The sequence below is a fragment of the Procambarus clarkii genome, chromosome 50 (assembly GCF_040958095.1).
Source record: "Procambarus clarkii isolate CNS0578487 chromosome 50, FALCON_Pclarkii_2.0, whole genome shotgun sequence".
NCBI classification, from domain to species: Eukaryota; Metazoa; Arthropoda; class Malacostraca; order Decapoda; family Cambaridae; genus Procambarus; species Procambarus clarkii.
In genome coordinates this window covers 18,450,312-18,471,424 of record NC_091199.1, presented here as the reverse complement: position 1 = coordinate 18,471,424, position 21,113 = coordinate 18,450,312, and the positions used below count along the sequence as shown (strand labels likewise).

Genomic DNA, 21,113 nt, shown 5'->3' with positions numbered 1-21,113 from the left:
TCCAGCATAATCCAAAAATGGAATGATGTTTGGACAAGAGAATATCTTACATCTCTACGAGAACATCACTATGGGGCCAACGTCCCACATAATATAGCTAATCTCCAACCTGGCGATATTGTCTTGGTAGACAGTGATGGCCCTAGGGCTGACTGGCCATTAGGTAAAGTTGTCTCAGTCCATCCAGATAGTCAGGGGATTTTGAGAATAGTCAAAATCCTGTCTAAAGGAACAACTTCCCTGAAGACATTGGACAAACTCATCCACATGGAATCAGTGAGCCAGCTGCAGTTAGATCCTGAGAGACCTCAAGACACTCTAACTCCACAAGACCCACAGACTCCTAACAGACACAATCGTCCACAACGGACAGCAGCAGAAAAGTGCAAGCAAAATTTGCACTTGTATTATCAATCCAATGGAGAGTAAATAAATACATATGGTTACTATTGTCCTAAGTATTGGACTCTGTGCCAGTTCTCTCCCTCTGGAAGATGTGGGAAATTTTTACCCACCATATCTAATAATCATCTAAGAAATGTATAATTTCTATATCATATCTAAATCATATCAAAATCATATCTAAATCGTATCAAATCATATTTGAATCATTAAAGATTCATTATAGCTTGATCCTGGATGACAATGGCACCATGAACACGTACGCAACAGGGGCCCTTTTGATGCCTACGTGACTTTGTACATGATTTCTCAAGGATCCAGAAGCTTCTAGAAGGACTTCTTAATTAAAAAACTATTGGAACATTGATTCAACATCCGGTAGGATTAAAAATCAAATCCTTAATAAGAATCAGTGGTACTTACAAATACTACTTATAATCTTTAAATCTTATATCTAATTATATTATAATCACATCTTATCTTAATCATAAGTCTAGACTGTAAAAATAATCAATCAATATTCATTGAAAGTTACCTCTCAAGGGAGAGGGAGGAGCATGGCAGGGCGATGGGGGGAGTGAAGGGCCCACCAACAAAGCCCAGCGGCACTCCGCGTTTGTTTACGAATGAGTGAACAAGTGACTGATCCTTAGCAAACATTACCAGCTCAAGGACACCTTATCTAATATTTTTTATCGCCAGTGAATACTCTCTAGAACTGGGGGAGTACCTGGACAATATCTACAAGGAAAATCCGTGAACATTCACATAAAATAGAGTGTATAGTGGAGATCAGTGACACGGTTTCCTCCACCTTCATTCATAAACTTTTATCTCGAATCATTCTTCTGCAACTGCAGGATAATCACGTAGCAACGCTACCAGATCATCATACAGCAACGCTGTAGCAAAATATCGTGCCTAAACTCAACAAGAGAGAGTTAATCAGTCTGGCAAACTTGTCAGACAGGCACCCCGACTGGCAGAGAAGTATATTGAGGGTTATTTGGTGTATGATTGGCCAATTGTATGCTTGTGTAACTTTAATATCCTATAAATCTGTCTGTTGGTTAAAAAGCGAGGCTAAGCCTCACATTTCAGTAAGTTTATTAAAATTGTAGTGTAGCTGTGAATCTTATCCAAGCACTGAACCTCATGAGTGTCCATTCTGTCAGAAAAGAATTCAGCCTCAATAAGTAAAAACCTCACAAGTGTCCACAGTCTTGGAAGAGATTCAGTCAAGCTAACTGTATAAAGTGAATATGTCTGCATATATATTTGAATATATAAATTAAGTTATCAATTGCTTGCTTAGTTATTTTTAAGTTATCATATAAGTTCATTTAATTGAATATAATTTCTAGTACTAAGTTAATAGTATTAAGACTACATTTAAGGTCATTTATTTATACTTTTACAATTTAATTTGTTGTTTATAGTATAAGTACATATTGGCTGTTAAGTTATGGTACTAGGTTAGACTATGTATGTTTAAATCTCTGATTTAAACAGAGCCAGTGTTCAGTCAGATAACTGAATTTATTAAATCTTATCCTTGTATAAAATACAAGCTGATGTGAGATCCCTGTCTACAGGTGGATTGGAACTTCTATCAACAAGTCATTCACTCCACCTGTCCCTTACAGCCCACAATCTGTCATTAGGAAAAGAGGAATTAGGATTTACAACCCTAGCTAGAGATTTTAGTTGAATTAATTTGCAGACAGTTAATTTTTAATTTAGTTCAGTACAAGTCCCTGGTAGTCTCCTCTTATATCAATCCCAGCAGGTTTTTCCCACACACACAATGGAGGGTCAAGCTCTCATCCTAGACTTACCAGTGACTGATAAGAGTAAGACATTGTGATAAGTCACCAATCTTATCAGAAATGTATTTAGCAAACGATCTAGAGTTTAAGTGCCCGAGTCCATTGTGTTCCTGTATATCTTAACAAACTTTGCAACTAATTCATCAATGCTGTAGCTTGTTAACAGCATTGCTTTTTCAGCTCCTGGGGCGACTGTAACCTGCAACTCCATGGATGGGTGTTGGTGTACATGGTGGGTGTGGTCAGTGTTCAGCTCCTTGGCCACTGTAACCTGTAATCCCATGGAATGGTGTTGGTGTACATGGTGGGTGTGGTCAGTGTTCAGCTCCTTGGCCACTGTAACCTGTAACCTCATGGAAGGGTGTTGGTGTACATGGTGGGTGTGGTCAGTATTCAGTTCCTGGGCCACTGTAACCTGTTACTCCATCGATGGGTGTTGGTGTACATGGTGGTCAGCTAGTACTATTGGAAGTTCTGAAATGGTGGCCGTGAGTGGCTAATGCATATGCTAGGTGACAGATTTTCCACCTTTTTGAAAGTTTCAGGTTTACTTAAAATACAAGAAAGAAGCTCTTTGCAAGCGTCTATTAAAAAATTATGGCATCCTTCTTGAATATTTTGAAACTTTTTCTGGGTTATAAAATTGTTTTGTCGGTTAATTGCCAGAAGTATTGAAAATTCGTAACAAAAGTCAACTTTCTCCAGGTGCAGATATTTGGAATTGTAGTCCAAATTAACATGAAGCTTTGCATGATGAAGATGCACGATTCTTCTGAGCATTCCACAAGGGAAGTTTTCTAAGTCAGTTTGAAGGCTAAACTAACTTGCTTCATCTTTCTGACGAAGTAAATTCATGCTTTCAAAATCATTTAGGATTGGTTTGAAAAATGTGAAATATAGCTTATTGTTGGGATCAGAGCACATTGAAAATACTTGTCATGCAACATATTTATCACAAGAAGAAGAAGCGATATGGTATGGAGTTGTTAAGGAATCCCACTGATTTAACAATCGCTTTACACTTTTTTTAATTAAAATATTAGGTACATCTGCATTTGTGCAGCAACTCTAAACTATATGAAGGGGAGTAGAATGTGTCACAAAGCTAGCTACGTGATGCTAAAAAATTCCCATCACACAGGATGGTTAGTCATAAAGAGGCACGTGATAAGCAGTCTTCACTAACAGACTCCGGGTGCATTATGAGGATATCATCAACATAGGAGTGAATAAGGTAGCACTGATACTAAAGGTCCCTCATTTCGCAGGATGGTTAGTCATAGGGTCATATGTTTAGTAGCTTGCACTGTTAAATTTTGGGTGCAATATGAGGATATCTTCATGAACACGAGAGTGAATAAAGTAATTGCAAAGCTCTAGGTACCTCATGCCCACGGGTCTGATAGGTCTATTAACTGGGCATTGGGTGATGTAGTGTGGGAGATCTGGCCGCAGTTCCTGCTCACAGAGTTTGCACCTAAAGTACTCAGGATTGGAAGATCCGTCACCTGCCACAGATAACGGTAACCCAACCTGATCCTTGCAACCACTGTGCCGCACAGTCTGGTGGACGTTTTATGCAGCCCATAAATGTAGGTTTCAGATCTAAACAAATCATAGCTTTTTATACTAGAGTACACTACCGCTCCTTGCCAACCATCGTGTTCCTGACAAAGGTATTAACTGTAAGGGGTTTTTAATCGTCATTTATCAATACGTAATTTTCTAAATAACCTTCTCCAGTTATTGATGATTTGTGGAACAAGCTGTTGCTTTCGATATGACGTATTAATGACAATTAGGTGGGGAAAACTATGGCCCCTTGGGAGGATTACCTTGCCTTGCGATTACTTTTTCTTTCGAAGGTTCCTGGGATCACCGTCCCCAGGAGGCCTGTATCCGACCAAGCCTCCTGTGGTAAGTGGTCTACTCAATCAGTCTGACGGACGCAGCTTTCATTTGTACACATTACATTATAAAAACATAAATAATCATTATTTTCTTAACATTAATAGCCCAACTTACTTTTAAATTATCCCAAAAAGTCGCATGTAGTGCCTTTTCATTAAGGAGAGAGATTAAATCCAGAGCTTAAAGTCTGGGGAAGCTTGCAGTTGAACTTCATATTTGCAACAGGCGGAACCAAGGATCTAAACATCAAGGACAATTGTATTTAGAAATGTTCCTGACGAAGGATAAATTCTTGATGTGTAACTTAGCAGACTATAAGGGGGTGTAGCTCAGTGGTAGAGCGTTCGCTTTGCATGTGAAAGGCCCCGGGTTCGATCCCCGGCACCTCCAGCCCTTTGGGGATGTAGCTCAAGTGGTAGAGCGCTCGCTTAGCATGTGAGAGGTACGGGGATCGATACCCCGCATCTCCAGGGTTTTATATATTAACTTATAACTAATTATAGCTAGATATTACCTTGGTTTTTCTTGCCCAGGGATCACGTCAGAGATCACAAAACATCTTTAATCAAACTGTTCACTGTATATAGTGCATATTTTGTCTGCAGGATGATCTTGCACTGCTTGCAACATTGTTATTTACTTCATGACCACTCAAACATTAACTACAGTGCTGTAATGTTCAGTGCTGTAATGCTCACACAATGGAGGGTCAAGCTCTCATCCTAGACTTACCAGTGACTGATAAGAGTAAGACATTGTGATAAGTCACCAATCTTATCAGAAATGTATTTAGCAAACGATCTAGAGTTTAAGTGCCCGAGTCCATTGTGTTCCTGTATATCTTAACAAACTTTGCAACTAATTCATCAATGCTGTAGCTTGTTAACAGCATTGCTTTTTCAGCTCCTGGGGCGACTGTAACCTGCAACTCCATGGATGGGTGTTGGTGTACATGGTGGGTGTGGTCAGTGTTCAGCTCCTTGGCCACTGTAACCTGTAATCCCATGGAATGGTGTTGGTGTACATGGTGGGTGTGGTCAGTGTTCAGCTCCTTGGCCACTGTAACCTGTAACCTCATGGAAGGGTGTTGGTGTACATGGTGGGTGTGGTCAGTATTCAGTTCCTGGGCCACTGTAACCTGTTACTCCATCGATGGGTGTTGGTGTACATGTTGGTGTACATGGTGTTGTGTGGTCAGTGTTAAGCTCCTGAGCCACTGAATTTGTCCCTAATACATGTTGGACCAGTCAATGATCAACCTTAGATTGGTCAGCTAGTACTATTGGAAGTTCTGAAATGGTGGCCGTGAGTGGCTAATGCATATGCTAGGTGACAGATTTTCCACCTTTTTGAAAGTTTCAGGTTTACTTAAAATACAAGAAAGAAGCTCTTTGCAAGCATCCATTAAAAAATTATGGCATCCTTCTTGAATATTTTGAAACTTTTTCCGGGTTATAAAATTGTTTTGTCGGTTAATTGCCAGAAGTATTGAAAATTCGTAACAAAAGTCAACTTTCTCCAGGTGCAGATATTTGGAATTGTAGTCCAAATTAACATGAAGCTTTGCATGATGAAGATGCACGATTCTTCTGAGCATTCCACAAGGGAAGTTTTCTAAGTCAGTGTGAAGGCTAAACTAACTTGCTTCATCTTTCTGACGAAGTAAATTCATGCTTTCAAAATCATTTAGGATTGGTTTGAAAAATGTGAAATATAGCTTAGTGTAGGGATCAGAGCACATTGAAAATACTTGTCATGCAACATATTTATCACAAGAAGAAGAAGCGATATGGTATGGAGTTGTTAAGGAATCCCACTGATTTAACAATCGCTTTACACTTTTTTTAATTAAAATATTAGGTACATCTGCATTTGTGCAGCAACCCTAAACTATATGAAGGGGAGTAGAATGTGTCACAAAGCTAGCTACGTGATGCTAAAAAATTCCCATCACACAGGATGGTTAGTCATAAAGAGGCACGTGATAAGCAGTCTTCACTAACAGACTCCGGGTGCATTATGAGGATATCATCAACATAGGAGTGAATAAGGTAGCACTGATACTAAAGGTCCCTCATTTCGCAGGATGGTTAGTCATAGGGTCATATGTTTAGTAGCTTGCACTGTTAAATTTTGGGTGCAATATGAGGATATCTTCACGAACACGAGAGTGAATAAAGTAATTGCAAAGCTCTATGTTACGGCCCTCTCGGGTCGCAACTGGGTTTTTTCTCTGATGTAAGTAGAGTTTGGTTATCCGGCCCCAAGCTAGTAGTGGCTTTCAAGGGATGTGATCCATAATGCAAGTAAATTAAAGGGGAAGTGAAATAAAGGCAACAACTTAATAATGTAATTATCACCAACACCATTAATACTATATAAAAGATTACACGGGGGGGGGGGGGGTATAAACACTAGAATGTACAACAATGTCTTCTTCTGAAGACTCTAGACGTTCACGGTGCTCACGATGCTAAGCTCTTGGTGCTCTGGTGGCCTCACTATGAATCTTTCGATCCTCTTGAGTCTACCCTGGCCACCGGCCAGCCAAATCACAGTTCCACTGGGGGCACCGTCGTGGAGGCCTTCAACCACAGGACCAGCCGGTAGCTGGCAGGTTCCAATCAGCGACGCTGGTTAGGCCACTCCACGATCGATACTAAGGTCGTGAACCCTAGTCAGGAGCCTTGTGTGATCCCACAGACCACTCTCCTCGCCACAACACCCCAGTGGTTAAGCGTCTCCACCAGTCTGTCCCGGGTACTACAATCCCTCAACTGCCACTTCACAGGCAGGGTAACACCACAGTGTTCATCCGGGGGACGACTCACAGCTGCTGCAGCAAACGCTTGGAGACAAGACGACTGCCTTGGGTAGACTGATCCAACTTCCATTACAGCAGTTCCAGGTCGACTCTGTAATCAGACACGTCATCAATAATAGAGACACACTAGGGCACGTCACTTACTGGCTCAGACCCAAACGCCCACCTATCCACTCCCTAGATGGCGTTGCTGTCTAAGCTCCACCTCACCAGAGGTCAGCAGCGGCTGTGTTATGGGCTGATCAGGACGGGAAACTAGCCCTTGTGGCTGGTATTTCCTGTCCTCAATTGATGGTGCCGTCCATTTGGAGGGGGTTTCGGGAGCTGACCCACAGATGGCGCGGTCGTCACTGCTCCGTGCTCGGACGTTGGGCTCGGGTCCGTAACACCTCCCCACCAAAAAGAATTTGGTTTGGGTTTCTATAAAGAAAAACACAAACCAAATTAGTACGCGGATACAACTCCAAATGGACTCACGTACACTATAAACTGGAGTGGCGAGGCTGTCTTGTCCACAGAACGGTCCTACTGGGGAACTCTCGCACAAAGGAAACTTGCAGATGTAAGGCAATGACCTGCCTGATGTACTTTTCCACATCTCCACCGAGATGTTAATCCGGAGCATAATCTCACCACTCTCGAGTAAGGATTGGTGTAGACACGATCTGGGGTGAATCGACACCTCCCTGTGTCGTGGCACCGTTGATGGCTGGTTACAGACGGCATTTCTAGTACCGGTCCGGTAGTCCTTCAGGGAGACGGGAACCTGGAATACAGGGGTCTGATAATTTAGAGCGACAGCGACAGTGGGCAAGTCAATACTTACTGCATATGCCTCTACTAGGTTCACACCTAGTCCCAACAGGGCTGTTCGTACATCGAGGATGGGATTCGCTCTGCCACCGTCAGGTCGACCAACGTTCCGCATAACGCTGAACCCAGGCTCAGCCATCACGCGGGGCGTGTCAACCTGTCGGAAACAATCACTCATAATATCACATCTCGTACCTCCTGTATCAACCATCATCTTCCAGGTCCCTTCTTCGACTGCACTACTCATAGTGCACGTCTCCAATCCCTGGGGTCTTTTCACGATGTTCAAGGGAGCCATCATCTGTCGGGTCGTCCACTGGTCCTTACTGAGAGCACACACGAGAATAAAACAAACTACCGCTAAGAAACATACGGTCAACCGAGGTATAAGCTTCCTGAGCCTGTAATATCCATAGCCGGCTACATCCATTAGCCTGGTTTGGACCAAAGAGGGCACTAAAACCTTCGCACATACCTCACATACCTCCGACGTCTGGGGAATCTCTGGCCGGTTCAAAGAACGCTGTGCCTTGCCATACCGCAAGTACTCATCTGCGTTGGCTCCAGACTCGTTGGTATCCGAGGGTGCTTGTACACGAGACCTCTCTTCTCGCTCAGTCGCTTCTGCCATCATAACCTCATGCTTCTTGTCGGGAAACGGTTCAGGAGACTCTGCTAGAATGCTCTCGATCTGTCGGGTAGAGGAGAAATTAAACATATTATTTAGTTCCGGGTCTGTCTGTACCTGGACATTACCAACGCCTGTTGTTACTTCAGACCTTGCTGTTCCAGCTGACTCGTCCACAATCTTGGGATGATTGCTGCTCCAATCGGTTACCAGGTCGTTGGCTAGTATCACGTCAATCCCAGCTAGAGGTAGGGTATCGACTACTGCCAACGCACATGTGCCACTGAAGTAAGGCGAGTCGAGATGTACCGGCATTAACGGGGCGATGTACTGCGTCCTAGGAAACCCGACTAGGACAACCTTTTGTCTCCTATCCACACTCACTCCCTCGGGTAACGAGCTACTCACGATCAGGGACTGGGCTGCTCCACTGTCTCTGAGCACTACAACAGATCTACCAGTATGACCACTCGATACATATCCGCTTAAAGTGTGAGGGGAAAACAATCTGGATTCTTCCTGACTAGTCATCAGGGACGGGGTTCCCTCTGGTGGCGTCACACAGCTCACTAACATCACCTCCCTACGTGGGCCGCTACCTCTTCTGCCTCGGTACATAGCAGCTACATGCCCTTTCTGCCCACAAGTCCAGCACACCATATTCCTCCTCGGACTCCGGTGTTTCGGACTGTTAGGACTAGTCCTTCAAGGGCTGCTTGGAGGCGTCTTCTCAGCGCTTCGTGGGACGGGTCTCTCCTCTTCCTGATGAGGTTTGTCAAACCGGCGTGGGTAATTCCTCGAGACGTACTTAGCAGAAGGCCTATGCGTCAGGATGTATTCCTCAGCCATGGTGGCTGCCGCACTTAAGGTCTCCACCTGCTGTTCCTCTAAGTACGTCTTCAGGTCTCCAGACAAACAATCCTTGAAGTCCTCTAACAGTACGAGCTGCTCGAGGTCTTCTTTGGTCTCCACCTTCCGAGAGGTACACCATTCCTGGAATAGTCGCTCCTTGACTGCGGCGAATTCGGTGAAAGTGTGCTCTGAGGTCTTTTTCAGGTTCCTGAACTTTTACCTGTACTCCTCAGGTACCAATTGGTACGCCATGAGCACGACCTTCTTTCACCTGGTCATAATCCCCAGAGTCGTCAAGGGACAACGTGGAGTAGGCGATTTGGGCCTTCCCAGTCAAGACTGACTGTATCATGATGGCCCAATTCTCCCTTGGTTACTCCAAAGAGGCAGCGACTTTCTCGAAGGCCGCGAAGAACTTCGACACTTCCTTGTCATTGAATTTTGGGACCATTTTGATGTTCCTCACCGGATCGAAAATACTTGTGTCCGTCGTTTGCCTCCGACCACCGCCTAACCGCAATACTTCTAGCTCATGTTGTCTCTCTCTTTCCTCTCTGTCCCGTCGTTCTTGCCTGTCTCGTTCTTTTTCTCGTTCTTCTCTTTCTCTTTCTCGTTCTTCTCTCTCTCTTTTCTCTTCTCTTTCTCGCTCTTCTCTTTCTCTTTCTCGTTCTTCTCTCTCTCGTTTCTCTGCTCTTCTCTTCTTTCTTCTCGTTCTAATTCTAAACGCCTCATCTCTAATTCTTTTCCTAATCTCTCTCTTTCCATTTCTTGTCTCGCTCTTTCCATTTCTTGTCTCTCTCTTTCCATTTCTAATTTCTTATCTTCTCTCTCTCTAGCTTTCTCCTCTCTCTCTGTAGCGATTTCTAGCTTTTTCCATTCTATTTCACGATGGATCTCTAGTTCACGCATTTTCACAGTAAGTAAACTTATATTTAGTTCACTTTCATCACTTTCGACGTCACTGCTCTTACCTTCCCTTTCAGTGGAAGCTATCTCGTCACCTTTTATACTATGTGTCTCGCCTTCCTTTTTTTCTTTGGCCTTCAAATGCCGGTGAACCTTGGACAAGATCTCCACACGGGAATCACTGGCACGGATCTTGATCTCCAGGTAGGCACTCACCAGTACGAGTTCCTGTTTGCCCAGATATTTCAATCTGGCAAGACAATCCTCCCTGTTCAGAAAAGCCTGAACATCGTCCAGATCGTCAATGGTCGCTTTTTCTGCCATTGTCACAGATGGAACACTTAGCACTTAACACACCGCTTTCACGCTAGCACTTTATGCACCGAGCACTGTTCTACGTCAATATTGCACTTTATCGCACCTAGCACCTCACTTGCCAATATTGCACGTAATTACACCGGGCACCGCGCTACACAATATTGCACTTAATCACAGCGAGCACCTCGCTCTACAATATTGCACTGAATCACTGAGCACCGCACTACACAATATTGCACTTAATCGTAGCGAGCACTTCGCTCTACAATATTGCACTGAATCACTGAGCACCGCACTACACAATATTGCACTTAGTCACTCTGAGCACCGCACAGGACGCATAACGTCCTAATAGTCACACACAGGGGGAATTATTTACAGGGATTACGCCACTTCACCACCCCTGTCAAACATACTTGACAAGGGGTCGGATCCCGCTGGGGATGCCAATTATGTTACGGCCCTCTCGGGTCGCAACCGGGTTCTTTCTCTGATGTAAGTAGAGTTTGGGTATCCGGCCCCAAGCTAGTAGTGGCTTTCAAGGGATGTGATCCGTAACGCAAGTAAATTAAAGGGGAAGGGAAATAAAGGCAAAAACTTAATAATGTAATTATCACCATCACCATAAATACTATATAAAAGATTACACGGGGGGGGGGGGGGGTATAAACACTAGAATGTACAACAATGTCTTCTTCTGAAGACTCTAGACGTTCAAGGTGCTCACGATGCTAAGCTCTTGGTGCTCTGGTGGCCTCACTATGAATCCTTCGATCCTCTTGAGTCTATCCTGGCCACCGGCCAGCCAAATCACAGTTCCACTGGGGGCACCGTCGTGGAGACCTTCAACCACAAGTCCAGCCGGTAGCTGGCAGGTTCCAATCAGCGACGCTGGTTAGGCCACTCCACGATCGATACTAAGGTCGCGAACCCTAGTCAGGTGCCTCGTGTGATCCCACAGATCACTCCCCTCGCCACAACATCCCAGTGGTTAAGCGTCTCCACCAGTCAGTCCCGGGTACTACAATCCCTCAACTGCCACTTCACAGGCAGTTTAACACCACAGTGTTCATCCGGGGGACGACTCACAGCTGCTGCAGCAAACGCTTGGAGACAAGACGACTGCCTTGGGTAGACTGATCCAACTTCCATTACAGCAGTTCCAGGTCGACTCTGTAATCAGACATGTCATCAATAATAGAGACACACTTGGGCACGTCACTTACCGGCTCAGACCCAAACGCCCACCTATCCACTCCCTAGATGGCGTTGCTGTCTAAGCTCCACCTCAAAAGAGGTCAGCAGTGGCTGTGTTATGGGCTGATCAGGACGGGAAACTAGCCCTTGTGGCTGGTATTTCCTGTCCTCACTTGATGGCGCCGTCCATTTGGAGGGGGTTTCAGGAGCTGACCCACAGATGGCGCGGTCGTCACTGCTCCGTGCTCGGACGTTGGGCTCGGGTCCGTAATACCTCCCCACCAAAAAGAATTTGGTTTGGGTTTCTATAAAGAAAAACACAAACCAAATTAGTACGCGGATGCAACTTCAAATGGACTCACATACACTATAAACTGGAGTGGCGAGGCTGTCTTGTCCACAGAACGGTCCTACTGGGGAACTCTCGCACAAAGAAAACTTGCAGATGTAAGGCAATGACCTGCCTGATGTACTTTTCCACATCTCCACCGAGATGTTAATCCGGAGCATAATCTCACCTCTCTCGAGTAAGGATTGGTGTAGACACGATCTGGGGTGAATCGACACCTCCCTGTGTCGTGGCACCGTTGATGGCTGGTTACAGACGGCATTTCTAGTACCGGTCCGGTAGTCCTTCAGGGAGACGGGAACCTGGAATACAGGGGTCTGATAATTTAGAGCGACAGCGACAGTGGGCAAGTCAATACTTACTGCATATGCCTCTACTAGGTTCACACCTAGTCCCAACAGGGCTGTTCGTACATCGAGGATGGCATTCGCTCTGCCTGTCAGGTCGACCAACGTTCCGCATAACGCTGAACCCAGGCTCAGCCATCACGCGGGGGGTGTCAATCTGTCGGAAACAATCACTCATAATATCACATCTCGTACCTCCTGTATCAACCATCACCTTCCAGGTCCCTTCTTCGACTGCACTACTCATAGTGCACGTCTCCAATCCTTGGGGTCTTTTCACGATGTTCAAGGGAGCCATCATCTGTCGGGTCGTCCACTGGTCCCTACTGAGAGCACACACGAGAATAAAACAAACTACCGCTAAGAAACATACGGTCAACCGAGGTATAAGCTTCCTGAGCCTGTAATATCCATAGCCGGCTACATCCATTAGCCTGGTTTGGACCAAAGAGGGCACTAAAACCTTCGCACATGCCTCACATACCTCCGACGTCTGGGGAATCTCAGGCCGGTTCAAAGAACGCTGTGCCTTGCCATACCGCAAGTACTCATCTGCGTTGGCTCCAGACCCGTTGGTATCCGAGGGTGCTTGTACACGAGACCTCTCTTCTCGCTCAGTCGCTTCTGCCATCATAACCTCATGCTTCTTGTCGGGAAACGGTTCAGGAGACTCTGCTAGAATGCTCTCGATCTGTCGGGTAGAGGAGAAATTAAACATATTATTTAGTTCCGGGTCTGTCTGTACCTGGACATTACCAACGCCTGTTGTTACTTCAGACCTTGCTGTTCCAGCTGACTCGTCCACAATCTTGGGATGATTGCTGCTCCAATCGGTTACCAGGTCGTTGGCTAGTATCACGTCAATCCCAGCTAGAGGTAGGGTATTGACTACTGCCAACGCACATGTGCCACTGAAGTAAGGCAAGTCGAGAGGTACCGGCATTAAGGGGGCGATGTACTGCGTCCTAGGAAACCCGACTAGGACAACTTTTTGTCTCCTATCCACACTCACTCCCTCGGGTAACGAGCTACTCACGATCAGGGACTGGGCTGCTCCACTGTCTCTGAGCACTACAACAGATCTACCAGTATGACCACTCGATACATACCCGCTTGAAGTGTGAGGGGAAAACAATCTGGATTCTTCCTGACTAGTCATCAGGGACGGGGTTCCCTCTGGTGGCGTCACACAGCTCACTAACATCACCTCCCTACGTGGGCCGCTACCTCTTCTGCTTCGGTACATAGCAGCTACATGCCCTTTCTGCCCACAAGTCCAGCACACCATATTCCTCCTCGGACTCCGGTGTTTCGGACTGTTAGGACTAGTCCTTCGAGGGCTACTTGGGGGCATCTTCTCAGCGCTTCGTGGGACGGGTCTCTCCTCTTCCTGATGAGGTTTGTCAAACCGGCGTGGGTAATTCCTCGAGACGTACTTAGCAGAAGGCCTATGCGTCAGGATGTATTCCTCAGCCATGGTGGCTGCCGCACTTAAGGTCTCCACCTGCTGTTCCTCTAAGTACGTCTTCAGGTCTCCAGACAAACAATCCTTGAAGTCCTCTAACAGTAGGAGCTGCTCGAGGTCTTCTTTGGTCTCTACCTTCCGAGAGGTACACCATTCCTGGAAAAGTCGCTCCTTGATTGCGGCGAATTCGGTGAAAGTGTGCTCTGAGGTCTTTTTCAGGTTCCAGAACTTTTGCCTGTACGCCTCAGGTACCAATTGGTACGCCATGAGCACGACCTTCTTCACCTGGTCATAATCGCCAGAGTCGTCAAGGGACAACGTGGAGTAGGCGATTTGGGCCTTCCCAGTCAAGACTGACTGTATCATGATGGCCCAATTCTCCCTTGGCCACTCCAAAGAGGCAGCGACTTTCTCGAAGGCCGCGAAGAACTTCGACACTTCCTTCTCATTGAATTTTGGGACCATTTTGATGTTCCTCACCGGATCGAAAATACTTGTGTCCGTTGTTTGCCTCCGACCACCGCCTAACCGCAATACTTCTAGCTCATGTTGTCTCTCTCTTTCCTCTCTGTCCTGTCGTTCTTGCCTGTCTCGTTCTTTTTCTCGTTCTTCTCTTTCTCTTTCTCGTTCTTCTCTCTCTCTTTTCTCTTCTCTTTCTCGCTCTTCTCTTTCTCTTTCTCGTTCTTCTCTCTCTCGTTTCTCTGCTCTTTCTCGCTCTTCTCTTCTTTCTTCTCATTCTAATTCTAAACGCCTCATCTCTAATTCTTTTCCTAATCTCTCTCTTTCCATTTCTTGTCTCGCTCTTTCCATTTCTTGTCTCTCTCTTTCCATTTCTAATTTCTTATCTTCTCTCTCTCTAGCTTTCTCCTCTCTCTCTTTAGCGATTTCTAGCTTTTTCCATTCTATTTCACGATGGATCTCTATAGTTCACGCATTTTCACAGTAAGTAAACTTATATTTAGTTCACTTTCATCACTTTCGACGTCACTGCTCTTACCTTCCCTTTCAGTGGAAGCTATCTCGTCACCTTTTATACTATGTGTCTCGCCTTCCTTTTTTTCTTCGGCCTTCAAATGCCGGTGAACCTTGGACAAGATCTCCACACGGGAATCACTGGCACGGATCTTGATCTCCAGGTAGGCACTCACCAGTACGAGTTCCTGTTTGCCCAGATATTTCAATCTGGCAAGACAATCCTCCCTGTTCAGAAAAGCCTGAACATCGTCCAGATCGTCGATGGTCGCTTTTTCTGCCATTGTTACAGATGGAACACTTAGCACTTAACACACCGCTTTCACGCTAGCACTTTATGCACCGAGCACTGTTCTACGTCAATATTGCACTTTATCGCACCTAGCACCTCACTTGCCAATATTGCACGTAATTACACCGGGCACCGCGCTACACAATATTGCACTTAATCACAGCGAGCACCTCGCTCTACAATATTGCACTGAATCACTGAGCACCGCACTACACAATATTGCACTTAATCGTAGCGAGCACTTCGCTCTACAATATTGCACTGAATCACTGAGCACCGCACTACACAATATTGCACTTAGTCACTCTGAGCACCGCACAGGACGCATAACGTCCTAATAGTCACACACAGGGGGAATTATTTACAGGGATTACGCCACTTCACCACCCCTGTCAAACATACTTGACAAGGGGTCGGATCCCGCTGGGGATGCCAATTATGTTACGGCCCTCTCGGGTCGCAACCGGGTTCTTTCTCTGATGTAAGTAGAGTTTGGGTATCCGGCCCCAAGCTAGTAGTGGCTTTCAAGGGATGTGATCCGTAACGCAAGTAAATTAAAGGGGAAGGGAAATAAAGGCAAAAACTTAATAATGTAATTATCACCATCACCATAAATACTATATAAAAGATTACACGGGGGGGGGGGGGGGTATAAACACTAGAATGTACAACAATGTCTTCTTCTGAAGACTCTAGACGTTCAAGGTGCTCACGATGCTAAGCTCTTGGTGCTCTGGTGGCCTCACTATGAATCCTTCGATCCTCTTGAGTCTACCCTGGCCACCGGCCAGCCAAATCACAGTTCCACTGGGGGCACCGTCGTGGAGGCCTTCAACCACAAGTCCAGCCGGTAGCTGGCAGGTTCCAATCAGCGACGCTGGTTAGGCCACTCCACGATCGATACTAAGGTCGCGAACCCTAGTCAGGTGCCTCGTGTGATCCCACAGATCACTCCCCTCGCCACAACATCCCAGTGGTTAAGCGTCTCCACTAGTCAGTCCCGGGTACTACAATCCCTCAACTGCCACTTCACAGGCAGTTTAACACCACAGTGTTCATCCGGGGGACGACTCACAGCTGCTGCAGCAAACGCTTGGAGACAAGACGACTGCCTTGGGTAGACTGATCCAACTTCCATTACAGCAGTTCCAGGTCGACTCTGTAATCAGACATGTCATCAATAATAGAGACACACTTGGGCACGTCACTTACCGGCTCAGACCCAAACGCCCACCTATCCACTCCCTAGATGGCGTTGCTGTCTAAGCTCCACCTCAAAAGAGGTCAGCAGTGGCTGTGTTATGGGCTGATCAGGACGGGAAACTAGCCCTTGTGGCTGGTATTTCCTGTCCTCACTTGATGGCGCCGTCCATTTGGAGGGGGTTTCAGGAGCTGACCCACAGATGGCGCGGTCGTCACTGCTCCGTGCTCGGACGTTGGGCTCGGGTCCGTAACACTCTAGGTACCTCATGCCCACGGGTCTGATAGGTCTATTAACTGGGCATTGGGTGATGTAGTGTGGGAGATCTGGCCGCAGTTCCTGCTCACAGAGTTTGCACCTAAAGTTCTCAGGATTGGAAGATCCGTCACCTGCCACAAATAACGGTAACCCAACCTGATCCTTGCAACCACTGTGCCGCACAGTCTGGTGGACGTTTTATGCAGCCCATAAATGTAGGTTTCAGATCTAAACAAATCATAGCTTTTTATGCTAGTGTACACTACCGCTCCTTGCCAACCATCGTGTTCCTGACAAAGGTATTAACTGTAAGGGGTTTTTAATCGTCATTTATCAACACGTAATTTTCTAAATAACCTTCTCCAGTTTTTGATGATTTGTGGAACAAGCTGTTGCTTTCGATATGACGTATTAATGACAATCAGGTGGGGAAAACTATGGCCCCTTGGGAGGATTACCTTGCCTTGCGATTACTTTTTCTTTCGAAGGTTCCTGGGATCACCGTCCCCAGGAGGCCTGTATCCGACCAAGCCTCCTGTGGTAAGTGGTCTAGTCAATCAGGCTGACGGACGCAGCTTTCATTTGTACAAATTTCATTATAAAAAAATAAATAATCATTATTTTCTTAACATTAATAGCCCAACTTACGTTTAAATTATCCCAAAAAAGTCGCATGTAGTGACTTTTCATTAAGGAGAGAGATTAAATCCAGAGCTTAAAGTCTGGGAAAGCTTGCAGTTGAACTTCATATTTGTAACAGGCGGAACCAAGGATCTAAACATCAAGGACAATTGTATTTAGAAATGTTCCAGACGAAGGATAAATTCTTGATGTGTAACTTAGCAGACCATAAGGGGGTGTAGCTCAGTGGTAGAGCGTTCGCTTTGCATGTGAAAGGCCCCGGGTTCGATCCCCGGCACCTCCAGCCCTTTGGGGATGTAGCTCAAGTGGTAGAGCGCTTGCTTAGCATGTGAGAGGTACGGGGATCGATACCCCGCATCTCCAGGGTTTTATATATTAACTTATAACTAATTATAGCTAGATATTACCTTGTTTTTTCTTGCCCAGGGATCACGTCAGAGATCACAAAACATCTTTAATAAAACTGTTCACTGTATATAGTGCATATTTTGTCTGCAGGATGATCTTGCACTGCTTGCAACATTGTTATTTACTTCATGACCACTCAAACATTAACTACAGTGCTGTAATGTTCAGAGCTGTAATGCTCACACAATGGAGGGTCACGCTCTCATCCTAGACTTACCAGTGACTGATAAGTGTAAGACATTCTGATAAGTCACCAATCTTATCAGAAATGTATTTAGCAAACGATCTAGAGTTTAAGTGCCCGAGTCCATTGTGTTCCTGTATATCTTAACAAACTTTGCAACTAATTCATCAATGCTGTAGCTTGTTAACAGCATTGCTTTTTCAGCTCCTGGGGCGACTGTAACCTGCAACCCAATGGATGGGTGTTGGTGTACATGGTGGGTGTGGTCAGTGTTCAGCTCCTGGGCCACTGTAACCTGTTACTCCATCGATGGGTGTTGGTGTACATGGTGGGTGTGGTCAGTATTCAGTTCCTGGGCCACTGTAACCTGTTACTCCATCGATGGGTGTTGGTGTACATGGTGGGTGTGGTCAGTGTTCAGCTCCTGGGCCTCTATAACCTGTCACCCCATGGAAACGTGTTAGTGTACATGGTTGATTTTTGTCAGTGTTCAGCTCCTGGGCCACTGTAACCCGTAACCCATGGATTTTTGTTGGTGTACATGGTGTTGTGTGGTCAGTGTTCAGCTCCTGGGCCACTGAATTTGTCCCTAATACATGTTGGACCAGTCAATGATCAACCTTAGATTGGTCAGCTAGTACTATTGGAAGTTCTGAAATGGTGGCCGTGAGTGGCTAATGCATATGCTTGGTGATAGATTTTCCACCTTTTTGAAAGTTTCAGGTTTACTTAAAATACAAGAAAGAAGCTCCTTGTAAGCGTCCATTAAAAAATTATGGCATCCTTCTTGAATATTTTGAAACTTTTTCTGGGTTATAAAATTGTTTTGTCGGTTAATTGCCAGAAGAATTGAAAATTCGTAACAAAAGTCAACTTTCTCCAGGTGCAGATATTTGGAATTGTAGTTCAAATTAACATGAAGCTTTGCATGATGAAGATGCACGATTCTTCTGAGCATTCCAAGAGGGACGTTTTCTAAGTCGGTGTGATGGCTAAACTAACTTGCTTCATCTTTCTGACGAAGTTAATTCATGCTCTCAAAATCAATTAGGATTGGTTTGAGAAATGTGAAATATAGCTTATTGTTGGGATCAGAGCACATTGAAAATACTTGTCATGCAACATATTTATCACAAGAAGAAGAAGCGATATGGTATGGAGTTGTTAAAGAATCCCACTGATATAACAATTACTTTCCACTTTTTTTAATTAAAATATTAGGTACATCTGCATTTGTGCAGCAACCCTAAACTATATGAAGGGGAGTAGAATGTGTCATAAACCTAGCTACGTGATGCTAAAAAATCCCCATCACACAGGATGGTTAGTCATACAGAGGCACGTGATAAGCAGTCTTCACTAACAGACTCCGGGTGCATTATGAGGATATCATCAACATAGGAGAGAATAAGGTAGCACTGATACTAAAGGTCCCTCATTTCGCAGGATGGTTAGTCATAGGGCCATATGTTTAGTAGCCTGCACTGTTAAATTTTGGGTGCAATATGAGGATATCTTCACGAACACGAGAGTGAATAAAGTAATTGCAAAGCTCTAGGTACCTCATGCTCACGGGTCTGATAGGTCTATTAACTGGGCATTGGGTGATGTAGTGTGGGAGATCTGGCCGCAGTTCCTGCTCACAGAGTTTGCACCTAAAGTGCTCAGGATTGGAAGATCCGTCACCAGTAGTCACCTGCGACAGATAACGGTAACCCAACCTGATCCTTGCAACCACTGTGTCGCACAGTCTGGTGGACGTTTTATGCAGCCCATAAATGTAGGTTTCAGATCTAAACAAATCAAAGCTTTTTATGCTAGTGTACACTACCGCTCCTTGCCAACCATCGTGTTCCTGACAAAGGTATTAACTGTAAGGGGTTTTTAATCGTCATTTATCAATACGTAATTTTCTAAATAACCTTCTACAGTTATTGATGATTTGTGGAACAAGCTGTTGCTTTCGATATGACGTATTAATGACAATTAGGTGGGGAAAACTATGGCCCCTTGGGAGGATTACCTTGCCTTGCGATTACTTTTTCTTTCGAAGGTTCCTGGGATCACCGTCCCCAGGAGGCCTGAATCCGACCAAGCCTCCTGTGGTAAGTGGTCTAGTCAATCAGGCTGACGGATGCAGCTTTCGTTTGTACACATTACATTATAAAAACATAAATAATCATTATTTTCTTAACATTAATAGCCCAACTTACTTTTAAATTATCCCAAAAAGTCGCATGTAGTGACTTTTCATAAAGGAGAGAGATTAAATCCAGAGCTTAAAGTCTGGGGAAGCTTGCAGTTGAACTTCATATATGTAACAGGCGGAACCAAGGATCTAAACATCAAGCACAATTGTATTTAGAAATGTTCCTGACGAAGGATAATATTTTGATTTGTAACTTAGCAAACCATAAGGGGGTGTAGCTCAGTGGTAGAGCGTTCGCTTTGCATGTGAAAGGCCCCGGGTTCAATCCCCGGCACCTCCAGCCTTTGGGGATGTAGCTCATGTGGTAGAGCGCTCGCTTAGCATGTGAGAGGTACGGGGATCGATACCCCGCATCTCCAGGGTTTTATATATTAACTTATAACTAATTATAGCTAGATATTACCTTGGTTTTTCTTGCCCAGGGATCACGTCAGAGATCACAAAACATCTTTAATCAAACTGTTCACTGTATATAGTGCATATTTTGTCTGCAGGATGATCTTGCACTGCTTGCAACATTGTTATTTACTTCATGACCACTCAAACATTAACTACAGTGCTGTAATGTTCAGTGCTGTAATGCTCACACAATGGAGGGTCAAGCTCTCATCCTAGACTTACCAGTGACTGATAAGTGTAAGACATTGTGATAAGTCACCAATCTTATCAGAAATGTATTTAGCAAACGATCTAGAGTTTAAGTGCCCGAGTCCATTGTGTTCCTGTATATCTTAACAAACTTTGCAACTAATTCATCAATGCTGTAGCTTGTTAACAGCATTGCTTTTTCAGCTCCTGGGGCGACTGTAACCTGCAACTCCATGGATGGGTGTTGGTGTACATGGTGGGTGTGGTCAGTGTTCAGATCCTTGGCCACTGTAACCTGTAATCCCATGGAATGGTGTTGGTGTACATGGTGGGTGTGATCAGTGTTCAGCTCCTTGGCTACTGTAACCTGTAACCTCATGGAAGGGTGTTGGTGTACATGGTGGGTGTGGTCAGTATTCAGTTCCTGGGCCACTGTAACCTGTTACTCCATCGATGGGTGTTGGTGTACATGGTGGGTGTGGTCAGTGTTCAGCTCCTGGACCTCTATAACTGTCACC

General features: G+C 45.1%; 5 non-coding genes across 5 annotated transcripts; all 5 read left to right on the top strand.

Moving 5' to 3' along the window:
- The first annotated feature begins 4,460 nt into the window (after positions 1–4,460).
- On the top strand, positions 4,461–4,532 carry TRNAA-UGC (transfer RNA alanine (anticodon UGC)). The gene has a single exon. It is a non-coding gene; the product is annotated as a tRNA-Ala (tRNA).
- Positions 4,533–4,539: 7 nt separating this feature from the next.
- Positions 4,540–4,612, top strand: TRNAA-AGC (transfer RNA alanine (anticodon AGC)). Its single transcript has one exon. It is a non-coding gene; the product is annotated as a tRNA-Ala (tRNA).
- Positions 4,613–17,417: 12,805 nt separating this feature from the next.
- TRNAA-UGC (transfer RNA alanine (anticodon UGC)) lies at positions 17,418–17,489 on the top strand. Its single transcript has one exon. It is a non-coding gene; the product is annotated as a tRNA-Ala (tRNA).
- A 2,726-nt stretch (positions 17,490–20,215) lies between these two features.
- Positions 20,216–20,287, top strand: TRNAA-UGC (transfer RNA alanine (anticodon UGC)). Its single transcript has one exon. It is a non-coding gene; the product is annotated as a tRNA-Ala (tRNA).
- A 6-nt stretch (positions 20,288–20,293) lies between these two features.
- On the top strand, positions 20,294–20,366 carry TRNAA-AGC (transfer RNA alanine (anticodon AGC)). Its single transcript has one exon. It is a non-coding gene; the product is annotated as a tRNA-Ala (tRNA).
- The last annotated feature ends 747 nt before the right edge of the window (positions 20,367–21,113 follow it).